Raw genomic sequence first — 14226 nt, forward strand, 5'->3', positions numbered from 1 at the left:
ATAATAGCCTAACACGCACAGGCACCATTTCTTGGCTATGAATCAGGCTCATAACAGCCAGTAGTAACATTTGGATACCCTTTGCTTAAAGTTTCATGTCTAGACTTGAGAGGTCTAGAGAATCACGAAAAACCATGATTGTTGCATAAAAACCATAAGCAATGTTCAGAGACTGGGAACATGCTTCCCTATTTGACCCAATCTTCCCTAAAAGTCCCTCCATGGTCTCTCATTATCACTTAATCGTCCTCCAAACCCAACTTCCCCACTCCCCTTCCTCCTTGCTTTCTGTAGTTTACTACTCAGACTCGATGCTTCCCATTTCAGTCTGAAATTACCCTGAAAAGAAAACATCTGCATAGGAAGTCCAACATCATTTGGAGGAAAGAAGTACCACGCCAGGGAATGCCATTCTCGGTTAACTGGACAAAGTGCTCAAAGAAATCTTGCGGAAAAGATCTCAGAAATTACTCACACAACTGTTGTGCAGGACTACCTAAACACGTAGCTCCTAGCAATGTGCGCTATATTTACCCAAGTACACAAGAAATGGGATCAACATTTAGTATTCACTTAACAGATGTTTATTCATCACTTACTATTGGTCAGGCACAATTCTAGGCATTGGAGATAAAGCAGTGAAGAAAGTCGAAAACACTACACTAGAAACAACACCACAGAACAGACTAGCAAATTCAGTAATACCAATGCATATGATGACTTTGGGGAAAACAATTTCTAAATGGAAGAAGGCTGACTTTAAGAATTCAGAACCATCTCACAAGGTACAAGGTAAGTTTCTGCATCCATGAGGATGTGGGAAAGGCAACAGATATTTATTTTCTATCATTTCTCAGGCGTCATGCTAGATACTTTTATAAATGTTACATTTTTTAATTCTCAGGACTATCCTTTGACTTAGGTCCTAAGCTTTATATTACAGTTAGAAAAATGAGACAGAGCTAGTGGTCAAACTTTTGTAATCTGCCTGACTCCAAATCCATACCTTTTATACAAGAATAGTGAGGTCAGACCTGAAACTGAATTCATGGCTACTTCAAAGTTACATTTCTAATGTGACTTCATGATGGCAGAGAAAAGATATCTCAAAGTACGTGAGGTAGAAGAGTAAATATCAACATCACATCAAAAAATTATCTTCACAAATTTGTTGAACTCACACCTCCCAATTTTAAAACTAACTACAAAGCTACAGGAATCAAGACAGTGTTTACTGGCAGAAAGATAAACATATAGCTAAAAGGAGGGAAGTAAGAATGCAGAAATTAAACTCTCACTCTTATGGTCAACTCATTTTGACAAAGGTACCAAGACGATTCAATGGGGGAAAGAAGAATCTTTTCAACAAATGGTGCTGGGAAAAGGAGATATTCACATGCAAAAGGATGAAGTTGGACCCTACTTCATACTACATACAAAAATTCACCCAAAATTGACCGAAGTCCTAAATGTAAAAGCTAAGACTATAAAACCTTTAAAAGAAAACACAGGGGTAAATTTTCCTGATCTTGGATTAGGTCAGAGTCTCAGATATAACACCTAAAGCAAAAGCAATAAAGAAAAAAAAAAAAGTAAGTTGGACTTTATTACAATTAAAAACTTTTATGCTTCAAAGGATAAAATCAAGAGTATGAAAAGACAAGCCAAGAACAGGAGAAAATACTTGCAAATCATATAGTTGATATGGGTCTATTATTTACAGAAATAATTCTTACAACCCAACAATGAAAAAATAACCCAATTTTTTAAGCGGGCAAAGAACTTGAATAGACATTTCTCCAAGGAAGACATACAGGTGGTCAATAAGCAGATGAAAAAACATGCTTAACATCATTAACCATGAAAGAAATGCAAACCAAAATTACAAAAAAAAAAAAAAAAAGAGAGAGAGAGAAGCAAACAAAAAGGCAGAGAATAACAATGGTTAGCAAGGATGTTGAGAAATTGAAACTCTCATGCTCTTTGGTGGCTATGCATACTTTGAAAAACAGTCTGGCAGTTCCTCAAAATATTAAACATAGTTACCATATGGGGCAGCAATACCACTCCTAGGTATATACCCAAGAAACTTGAAGATGTATGTCCACACAAAAACTTGCACAAGAATATTCATAGCAGCAGAATTCATAATAGTTAAAAGGTAGAAAACCCCAAAATATCTATCAACTGATAAATGGATAAACAAAAATAAAATACCTATATGGTATGGACTGATTGTGTAGTCCCAGAATTCATATATTGAAGCCTAATCCCCAGTGTGATGGTATTTGGAGATGGGGCCACTGGGAGGTAATTAAGTCATGAGGGTGGAGCCCTCATGAATGGGATTAGTGGCTTTTGGCTTGCTTCCTGTCTCTGCTCTCAGCCATGTGAGGATACAACAAGAAGACAGCCACCTACAAACCAGGAAGGGGGTGCTCACCAGACAGCGGATCTGCAGGCACCTGGTCCTTGGACCTCCCAGCCTCTAGAACTGTAAGAAATAAATGTTTGTTGTTTAAGTCACCCAATCTATGGTAATTTGTTATAGCAGCCTGGACTAAGATACCATACAATGAAATATTATTCAGCTACAAAAGGGAATGAAACATTGAGTCAAGCTACAATGTGGGTGAACCTTGAAAACATTATGCTAGGGACTTCCCTGGTGGTCCAGTGGTTAAGACTCTGAGCTTCCAATGCAGGGGGCTCAGGTTTGATCCCTGGTTGGGGAACTAAGATCCTACATGCTATGAAGTACGACCAAAAAAAAGAAAAAGAAAATATTATGCTAAGTGAAGGAAGCCAGATAAAAAAGGCCACATATTGTATGACTCCATTTACACGAAATGCCCAGAATAAGCAAATCTATAAAGACAGGAAGTAGATAAGTGTTTGCCAGGGCTTGGGATTTGCTTTTTGGGGATGATGGAAATGTTATGGAACTAATTCCAGTTGCACGACTTTGTGAATGTACTAAAAAATATATCACTGACTTATATACTCTGGATTCTACATATAAGTGATATCATATGATATTTGTCTTTCTCTGTCTGGCTTACTTCACTTAGTATGATAAACTTATATACTCTAAAAGGGTGAATTTTGTGGTATGTGAATAATATATCAATAAAAAATATCTTACCCTCCCAAAAATAATCTTTGAATCAAATAGAATCTGATATTAGTTATCTAGTTTCTCCCACAAAAACCACTGGCATTGAGGTGAATCTACTTTTGCTGAATCAGATATGTAACACTAGGATCTAGTCTTAAGATTCAAAAAATAAAGGACTATTCTGTGCATTGAAAGATAAATAAACTTCAATAGGAAAGTTCTGAGAACTCCACCATGACTAAAATAGCATACTCAATTGAAAACAAATGAACAAAATTATATCAACATGGGAGCTTATAACTTCAGATTGGGCTCTATGAAGTCTTCAGAATCCATATGCTCTAGTGACCCCATGGAAAGGAAAGAATGAAATAGCAAGTCAAAGGTCAAAGTCAACTCCAACACATGGAAACACCAATATGAATTATGTCAAGACTTGTCAATCCTGGCTGCCACATTAGTCATCCTAGAACTCACAAATAGATTGTGGAGACTCCTCATTTGAGAGGCTGTTGACAATCATATCCAAAGATGAAACATGGGTCCTCCAAGACCTCAAAGGCTTTCTTCTATCGTGGTAGGCGGTACTGGCTTAGGTCACTGAGGGCCTATTTACAAGCAATCAGGGGTCTAATTAAAACCCTAACAGAATGACTAAAAGCCAAATCTGGACATGATGTTAAAATGATGACCTTCAAGCTCAAATCTGGATGTGACGTTAAACTGACCTTGAAGCTCCAAAACAGTTGGTTGATCTTTGATCTGTATGCTTGCTTTACATTTAGCAATGACTCAGGCCCACATTAAAAAAAAAAAAAAAATTACTACATCTCTAATTCTCAGAAATACCACCATGTAGGTTAAAATAGATATGCACGTGTACACACATACTCACACAGACCAACCCATCACAAGTCAAAAGAACCACACAAGCTAATGAAAAGCCTGCAATTCATTGTCTGCAGCCAAAAGAGCAAGATAAATGGAGCAATCACAGATAATTCCAAATTTTGAGAGGTTATATTCCCAAGAGGTAGTTATAAATCAGCTGTTTGAAACTTGAAACACATTTTCTCATAGAAATCTGTTAGCTTGTGGTCACATACCCAGGTGAGACCAGGGAGACCAATGCAATGCATGTGAAGCAGAAAGTTGATGGCACTTCCTAGAGGGGGAAAATGTCTTCCAAGTTCAACTCCTAACGTAGCTCAATAGTGGCAGTGCCCCGGCTACAGCATGGGGAAATAGGGTGCACACTCTCTGGTCTTGTCCTTCCCCAGATATCCTAAACTGGTGAACAAACAGGCCCTGGGCCACATGGGAAACCCACCCCACTCCCATTCAGACATATGAATCCTTCACAGGGGATCTCTCTGTGAACTGCGAGGGCCTGTGGCTTTTTGCTGCTCTCCCAAAGTTTTAATTTCAGTAAGTGTCTGCTTATCCAGAAGTGAAAGCAAACAAGACTTCTCATTACAGAATTTTTTAAAATATTTTTTTGTTGAAATACAACATGCATACAGAAAGTCAAATTACTGGATTTTCAAAAAATATATTTCATAGGGAAGATACATGAAAAGTAGTGACTTTCAGCAACTTCTCAATGTCTCTTGTGGTCAATACAAATTCTGTTTTTCATCACCCTTGTGTCCTACACCCAGCACAGAGGCTGTACATAGTGGGCACCTCAAAGATGTGTGGGATCTCTGTACCTTTAAGTTCATTAGTATTGTGGATGTAATTTATTTTAAAAAATACCTTAGAATAACTTACATACACTGTGATAGTGACCTTGAGCAATTTGCCTCTTTGTGCCTCAATTTCCTTAACCAAGGAATCATTCTCGCCCAGGGAATTGTGTGGCTGAGTGACCAGAGTAGGAAGGAAATTAAATTTTCAGTGGATACCTTGGTGCCTTCAGAATGTGGTTTCACAAATACATATCACCCATTAAACAATCGAAGAAACGGAATGCATTATGTGAGTCATCATTACAGTAAACCCCAAATGAGAGTTGGGAGTGTGTAATAACTCGGGACGCCCTCCCTAGCCCCTCTCTCGCCATCTCCCTGTCCCTCCTCCGGCCCTCCTCAGACTTACACTGAGCTACTGGCTCAGGCCCCATCCTCAGTCTGACCTCATTCTAGCCTGACCACCTGGTTCTGATTCACAGCCTTGCTGTCAACCCTGCTATTTGTGCTTCATTCCCCAGTCCTGCTTCAGAATTTCAGGTCAAGGATCTCGGTTCCTCCTCTAACAACCGGCCACACTCTCACTGACCCAGAGCTTCTTGGGTGAGAGTGACGGATCATCCTCTTTACAGAAAACCACAGGGCTAATTCTGAATTCAAAGTTCCCTTATTACCTTAGGGTCAGTACAGAAAAGGGGGTGGGGTGGGGAAGGAAGGGTTGAGTGACAGTTTGAGAACCAGAAGAAAAGAAAAAGCAAACATGTAAGTGTGACCATCAGGATACTCTGCAGTATTTCGCCACACCCCCTTCACACACACAGTATCAGAGAGGGACCAATTAAGCCGATTCTTCACTTTGGGGACAGCAAATACATTCCTAGAAGATAGTTTCTGTCAATCGTGATAGACTATCTATCAAGAGAGGGTCTTTACTAATCTCACTTCTTTCTTTAATAGGCCCACAAAAGAACACAGGGCACACTTGCAGGAGGCAGCTCATCATGTCTGGGGGGTCAGGACTACAGTCTTAGTACAGGCACTTACAACAGGGTTCCTCTCCTCAGCACCCTTCTCTCTGAGAACCAGCCTCGCCCCGTGCCCCGCCCCTCCCTGGCCACTGGGATGACCCACACCAAGGGCAGCCACTGAACTGACCAAGCTGAGCCAACCAGATTCTCTCTGTCCAGAATTCATAAGTAGACACAGGGACCAAGGCAGCCTCTGATGGCCACTGAACTTAAAGACAAGTGGGACCGCTGGGGACAGGGGTTGGGGGGCTGGGGGGAGGTGCTATTTTTCACCAGGTGCTGGGAAAGCAGAGATGAGAGGGAAAAAGCAGGGAAAGCAGGATGGCAGGGCCTGTAGACAGAGAGAGGGACTGACAGACGAGCAGAGACAGGCAGACCAGAGACACAGAGAAAGGCAGAGTGAGACACACAGGAAGACAGACAGACAACACACACATGCAGTGAGACAGAGCCAGAAGCAAAGTAACAGATGCACAAAGAGAGACAAATCAGATGGGGAGGCCAACGGGGATGGGCGGCCTGGTGGGGAGAATGGAGGACCGGATGGATCTCTGCCGTGTCTGAGGCCCTGCCAAGTTCCAGCTGTGCCTCCAGCTTCCTGCCCAAGGGCTCTGTGAGCTACCCCTGCATCAGTCCAATAAAATCCCCCCTTTCCTGATCCAGTTTGAAATACTATTTTTCACATATGAAATAAGAAAGTAATTTTGAGTATCAAAACCCAATGAGAGGAGGGATTGGCAGATTTTGACACATATTGCTGATAGCGGTATAAATAAATAAAAATGGGAAACCTATTTAATGACTGTTATCAAAATGCTATAAAATAGTCTTACCCTATTATGAATCTTACTCAAGATTCATAATAGGGGAAAAGTGGATACAACCTTAATGCCCAACATTAGAGGATACATTGAGCAAATTAGGACTAGAATATATTATTTTACACAATGAATAATATTGCTTCTAAAGATACTTGTGAAGAATATAACATGTAAATTATTCATGGTTAAAGAAAAATACTAAATATAAAAGTGCACAGAACTATGTAAAAATGCATATTGAAAATAAAAATCACAGGAAATGCTCAAAGAGATAATAGGGGCTACATTTGGATGGCAAATCAAAGGGGGTTTTCCCCTCTCTTTTGCTTATTAATTTTCTGTACTTTCAACATTTTTATAATGAGAATATATTCAAGATGATATATTTAATCACTTAAAATCAAATGGTAGGGGGAGTAGTTAAGAGTCTACCCCTTACACTTTTGTACTTGTTCTTCTCGAGTTGTAACTTTCCTATTACTGTAGTATCCAGTATGGATTCCTACACAGAATTGCCAACTTGAAGAACCAAGGTCACCCAGTTAAGCTCCTGGCTAATATTGTCACTCTGACATTAATTTCCTAACATTTCCTCAGTGCCTGCCTACCTTGTGTCAGGCTGGGTTTAACTGGTGTGGATACTCTGCTGGGCAACTTATGACTTTCTGAGGCAGCCAATTCCATTTTCAAATGTTCTGATGATGTCAATGATCTCCAGCTTAATCAGCTGCCCCGAGGCCTATCTGAGCATTCACCAACCTGATGGTGGTCAGAAGACTGTTCCATGTCCAAAAAAGATCCCCCTTCTCCCGGGAGATTTAGATCTATGTCTGTGCTGCTCAAGGTTCTGCTTGGGAATCAGATTTGTCCTGTCGCAGGCTGGTTGGTTGTTTCCTTTCTTTAGGGATGATACAAATCAGTTATATAGATTCTCTTTCTCACTTCTTTTTTATGTGCATATGTATGTATATGCAAAGGGACAAGGGAGGGGGCATAAAAATTTATCACTTTTATATATGTCTTCGGATATTTATAACATAAGAACACAGTGAATCCATACATATAATGAATGTTCAAAAAATGTTATTAAAGATTACTAAATGGCATGAATACAGAGTGTGGTGTTTTAAGTTCCATATATATGAACACAGGAACCAACAGCTGAATCAGAAATTATCCTGGTAGGCCTTTCACTGACCTATGGCTACCATAACAAACTCCCCTCGGTTTCCCCTTTTAACATAAACCCCAGAAGCATGTGGAGAAGGTGAGGTCGGTATATTTACCTGACTTTGTTATTTGCCGTCTGGACCTTGGAACACTAGGAAGGATGCCCACCTATAGTAATATGTGGTCAGACACCTTTTCAAGAACAGAAGAAATAGTTCAATTCCAGCCCAAATACTCTAAGACCCAAGATGGTTTCCACATCTCTCCTGGCCGGGCCTCTCAATTCATAACAAAAACTTTCTTCCTTCCAAATGGCCAGTAGGCAGGCCTGCTTGAAGGGAGAGGTACTGAATGTCTCAAATGAGTTCTACAAGGATGGCTTTCCTTCCAAGTTAAACTCCTGAGGAAGACATCCCTCCCTGCAAGAGCGATCTCCAGCTTCTCAGAGCTACAAATGCACTCAGGGTCCCCATTCAGATGGGAACGTATCACTGCCTTTCTCTTTCACTGTTTGTAGCAAACAGTATCACTGGGTTACATCCAGGAGCAGAAAAGCAGGAAGAGAGGTGGGTTTCTCCTAACGGTGTGTTTAAGTCAGGCTTCCTCCTTTACACTTTACTGTGGTTAGAGCTCAGAGAGCTGGCTCGGTAGACAAGTCCAACTTCACAGCCATTACTGTACCCATCTTTGTGACATGGAAAGGTTGAGTAGAATAACTGTTTTGGTTTCCGTGGATCACTTTTAAGACAGGATGGCAGAGCTGGAGTTAGAAAGATAAAAAGCTTATTCTGTTTCATTAAAGTGATCCTTAAATAGCTGTGGAGGGAAACCTTATCAGCCCTCAGTTTTGCACTTGTGTGACGAAGAGGAAGACACAATTACTAGATGTGCTCCTATCACAGGGATTGGTATGCAGTGGTAACTAGAACCTATTATTTCTTTATATCTAGAACAATTACCCCCTAAGTGTAATCTGAATTGAGGAAAATGATAGCGACCTATTTGCAGCTACAGAAGCAGTGGACAACAGTTCATAAAAAGCTCTCTAGCCTGCAGTTAGAACAAGTCAGGTCATGTCATGCCCCTGTTCAAATTTTTTCAGTGTTCACTCATTACCTACAAATAATAGACGTCTGGCTGCAAATCAGAATCATCCATAGATTTATTTCATTTCATTTTAGGCTGTGCCACCGCGCGCAGCTTGTGGGATCTCAGTTCCCTGACCAGGGATTGAACCCAGGCCACAGCAGTGAAAGCCCGGAATCCTAACCACTGGACCACCAGGGAAGTCCCATCCATGGATATTTTAAAGAAAAATGCACACTCACGTCCTCTTCCTGAAGATGGCAATTCAACCGTCCTGGGATCTAGGTTAAGAACATTTTTTTAAAATCCTTCCAGACGACTAAAATGCACAGGATTGAGAACTACCGACTTACAAAAGGAAGTCTCAGGTCTTCTGTGCTACACACGAGCCTTGATTCCCGTAACTATCCACCTCACATTTCACCTTCCGGCAACACTAATCCACTTGCAGTTCCCCACAAACCGCCCCTGAGCCTTTGCAGCAGCCGCCCTGCCCCCAATGTACACATGGCAGAGTAGTCCCCCTTGAGGTTGCAGCTCCAATGACGCTTTCTATCCACTCCTCCCTAACATTCCCAGACACACAAAAGAAAAAGAGAAAGGAGTATCAGCACACTACTACAGAAAATCATCAAATCACAAAGGAAGCAAGCAAGAGAAGAAAAAAGGAACAAAGGAATTACAGAACAGCCAGAAAAGAATTAACAAACTGGCAATAAGTACATACCTATCAATAATTATTTTGAATGCAAATGGAATAAATTATCCAATCAAAAGACACAGAGTGGCATGGCACAATGAATTAAAAAAAAAAAAAGACCCATCATTACTCGGCCTACAAGACACTCACTTCGTATGCAAGGACACACACAGACTGAAAGTGAAGGGATGGAAAAAGATACTCCACGCAAACAGAAACCAAAAGAAAGCTGGGGTAGCAATACTTATATCAGACAAAACAGGCTTTAAGACAAAGGCTGTAATAAGAGACAAAGAAAATCATTACACAATGATAAAGGGGTCAATCCAACAAGAGGATATGATATTTGTAAATGTTTATGCACCCAGCATAGGGACACCTAAATATATAAAGCAAGTATTAACAGACCTAAAGGGAAAAAGAGACAGTAACACAATAACAGCAGGAGACTTTAATACCCCACTATATTAATGGATAAATCTTCTAGACAGAAAATCAATAAAGAAACACTGGCTTTAAATGACACATTAGATCAAATGGACTTAACATTCCCAGGCTGGCACACACCAGGCTGCCCTTGCACATACTTTATTCTAGCAACTGCATTTAATACAAAGAAAAATTCTGTTTGCACGTCTGTCTCCTTACTGAATTGTAAGCTCCTGGAGGGAAGACACTGTTCTTTTTCATCTTCATACCCTGCAGCCTCACAAAATACTTGTCATACGGTAGGTACTTAATAAATTTCCAGTGAACTAACTAATAAATGCACCATGTGAAGGCAATGTAGCCAAAACTATAACAAGGAATACTGATGACATTATCTTGTTTTAGTTGAGCAAAAGAAAACTTGAATGAATATAATCACTAGTGTTTACTCAATTAGATTCTCCACTGTGTGCCTTGGGTTCTAAGAGTTACTTAATAATCCTCAAGTACACTAAAGAGAAAGCTCTGGGGAATCTTTGATTCAGTTAGAAGCAATGCTGCTCTCATCTTATGTCTAGAACTTATTTCAAGGGGAACCACATGACTTCAATTCCAGCCTTAGATACTGATGAAAGAAATCTTTGAAAGAAGCTGGCAGGGGAGTTGGCAAGACGAAGATATATTGTATATGCAGTTTAGAGTTTTCTGAATAGCATTTTGCAAAGCTACAGGCTTACAGGATTTAAAATATGACTCAGAACACTAACTGGGATGCCAATGCTTTCATTTTTAGATTTTTCTAGCAGAGAATATGGCTATAAATTCAACCTACTCAGTCTACAAACCCTCTAAACTTCCTCCTAGAGAACAGAAAAACACTTGGCATTTCTCTGGGTATTATTTTATTTGCATATATAGTTATACTGGTAAAATTTTGGTAACTAAGGAAGAATTAATAATGGAAGCTCTAAATGATTCCCATGATTACTGCTTAAGTTGGCAAAATATCCTCAAGCACAGAAGAAACTCGCTCGTGGAAATGTGCATGGGCAAGTTGTTCAGTTTTTTCCACAATGGTATGCTGGCTTATAGTTATATGTGTTCTCAGACAAGTGGCAAGGGGACAGTAACAGAAGGACCACAATTTTGAGAGAGAAAATGGGACCAGAGAAAATTCAATAGCATGGTAAAAATATTTTATGCTTTATACCATCTGTGCTTTGCTGTTCAGCACCTTAACTTCTCATTATCCTGTCCCTTTAAAAAATCACTTTATTGAGGTATAATTTACATGCAATAAAATGCCCCCTTTTAATGTACACTTTGATGAGTTTGGACAAATGTATATGCCTATATAACCACCACTTCAAGCAACATATAGAATATTTCCCCCACCCAGAAAGTATCCTCATGCCCTTTTGCAGTCAACTCCCACACTCCCACCTCTGATTTCTATCACTAGGATTAATCTTGTCTGTTTCAGGACTTCATATAAATGGAATCATGCAGAATATGCTCTTTTTGTTGCTGCTTCTTTCTCTCAACAATGTTTCTGAGTTTCAGCCACCATGTTGCTTATATCAGTGGTCCCTTCTTTTTCACTGCTGAGTAGTATTCCATGGAATAAATAAGTATACCACAATTTGTCTCTTTACCAGTTGATGAACATATGGGCTGTTTCCAGCTTTTAGTGGTTCTAACGAAGCTGCTATGAACAGTTATATATAGGTCTTTCTTGGGTAAATTCACAGGAGCAGAACTGTTAGGCTGAAGGGAAGTGTGTTTAATGTTAGAAACTGCCAAATTGCTCTCCATGTGGCTGTGCCTTTTTACACTCCCACCAGCCATCCCACCAGCCATGCTGACAGCTCCAGCTGCCCCATATCCAAGCCAACACATAATAAGTTTCAGCCATGTTGGTGGGTGTGCAGGTATACCTCACTGTGGTTTCATTTACAAGGTTATGAAATCTATGTCCTTCAACTTTCAACCTTTTCCTCTTTCTATAGAACACAAGCAATATGATATAATAAAAGATCACTGGGTCCGTTTCTGGAGTCTTGAATTTTATCACCAACTTTGTCAATAAATAGTTGCATAATGCTATAAAGACCATCTATCCTGACCTCAATGTTTTCCTATCGATAAAGTGGTTAAGTCAGGCCAAATGAGATTTATATTCTTGTTCTAAACAAAAATGAACATAAATGAGTTCTGTCGAAGGCAACATATTCCTTTCATAATAGTTAAGCATTATTTTTGCATAATGTCCCAAAGTTTTCAAAGAGATTTTGTATATATCTTATTTAATGCCAAAGGAATAATTCTCTCAAAACACCACATATTAACAAACAAACAAACAAAAAAAAAAAAAGGAAGAAGAACTCATCAAGAAAGGAGATTTTATTTAATGTAAGGCTCCCTCCTCTGCCTGGTGTGTCAGATCTGCTCTGCCAAATCAGTGAAGCTTAATGAACTCCCTTTCACAGTCATCGGAGCTTAATTCCAAATTGCACCTGTTTTTAAAAAACCTTTATGATCCAGGAAGCATAAATAATCCCCTTTGGTCATTTATGTTTTGCTCACTAAGCTTTAAATTGTATGGAGTGAATCAAACAGCAAATCATTGGGTTTCACTCGCTATTTTGCCTTACGCATATACAATACTCCTTTACTCTTGTTAAGCTTCACATATCTAGCAATGTATGGAAACTAAGCAAATTCCAAGTTAGTCCTCATCCTTTGGGTTCCCATAAGGCAAGGTGAGGCAAAGTTAATGATAAAGGCAGGAAAATACCACACATTCTTTAAGAGGAAACTTAAGGAGTCAGAAGAAAGGGTAAATAGTGATCAAAGGTGAGAGGGAAAGGCATGGCAAGACATTAAAGGAAATTAGTTTTCAGTTCCAAAGAAATATGTGCTGAAAAAAAATGCCAATAAAACATCTGGTGTTCAGGGGGGTTTGGGGGTGGGGGGGGGAGAACAACACTTTTTATCTTCAATTCCTGTCTAAACGAATTATATATTGCCTATTCAAGACACAGATTACACTTAACAAAGGTTTCCCATATCTTGCTCCAAAGATATCTCGGTATATGCCAGAAGAAATAGAATAAAACTTTTATTGCTGACAGCAAAAAAGACATGGGCTTCAGTGGGATGTCTATTTCAATATGAATGGGGAAAGTTGAGTTGCAGCTAAAAAAAGATCACATTACATATGAAAAAAAAATGCAGTGTACTTCCAAGGGCCTTTTACCTATTGGGGAAATGGAAAGGAATCCACCCACCATCAATTCAGTTGGTCATTAACCTTTCCTGGGTCACTAACTTCTTTAAAAATCTAATGAGAGGTATGGTCCAGTCTTTCCAGAAGAACAATCATATGGCTTTTCACAGCCCCAAGAGATCTAGCTCCATGAAGGCCTTCCATGGAGCCTTTAAGGGACCCTAGGTTTAGAAGGACCCCTGATTAAACAAATTCACCAATGATATTTCTGCTAACAATAATTCAAATATGACCTATATCCAAACAGAGGCAGGCAAATCTCTCCTAATCCAAATCCCAAATACATACATGGTAGAATCTGAACTTGACTTTTGCAAATTCCAAAAATTATTTAACATTCTCACAGGAAGCACATGTTCAGAGGTACAAAGTGGGCTGTGGAAATGCTCCCAGAAATCCATTCCCCAACCACTGCTGAGAAGTATGAGCAGTCATCTGAGTGGGTGGTGTCAGTGCCTCCCATTTCTAGAATAGGTCTAGTCTAAAAGAAGAAATTCCTTATGGGACACAGAGGGAGGAGAGTAAATGGCTAGCAAAAATGTATGTGAGCAGACTGGTAAATGTGACTTAATTTGGAAACATTCAGAACTAGAGGTGAAAAAGAAGGACAGTTTGGGAATTCTGGGTCGTAAGGCAGGTGTCTGTCTGTAGTAGGTAGAAAAATGGCCCCCAAATCCATCCACATCCTAATCCATGGAACCAGTGAATGTTACCTTTTATGGCAAAAAGGACTTTGCAGAGATATTATTAAGTTAAAGCCCTGGAGATGGATTATCCAGGATTACCCATGAGGGGCCAGTGTAATCACAGGGTCCTTATAAGAGAGAAGCAGATCAGAGTTAGTAGAATGCAATGTAATGAGATGTGATGATGGACAAGGAGATGTGATGTGGG

The 14226-nt window shown here is 39.8% G+C and overlaps 1 protein-coding gene across 7 annotated transcripts in view; it reads right to left on the reverse strand.

Annotated features, from left to right (window-relative positions):
- Positions 1 to 14226, reverse strand: part of OSBPL3 (oxysterol binding protein like 3) — a 197172-nt gene that overhangs the window by 125517 nt on the left and 57429 nt on the right. For 3 of the 7 annotated variants that reach the window (XM_082398277.1, XM_082398276.1, XM_082398280.1), the window contains one exon: positions 2444 to 2494. The exons of the other annotated variants lie outside the window; for them this stretch is intronic. The gene's annotated coding sequence lies outside the window, so the exon portion shown is untranslated. The remainder of the gene's footprint in view (positions 1 to 2443; positions 2495 to 14226) is intronic. 7 annotated transcript variants of the gene reach the window in all.

The sequence above is a fragment of the Balaenoptera borealis genome (assembly GCF_965194805.1).
Source record: "Balaenoptera borealis genome assembly, chromosome: 7".
Lineage (NCBI taxonomy): Eukaryota > Metazoa > Chordata > Mammalia > Artiodactyla > Balaenopteridae > Balaenoptera > Balaenoptera borealis.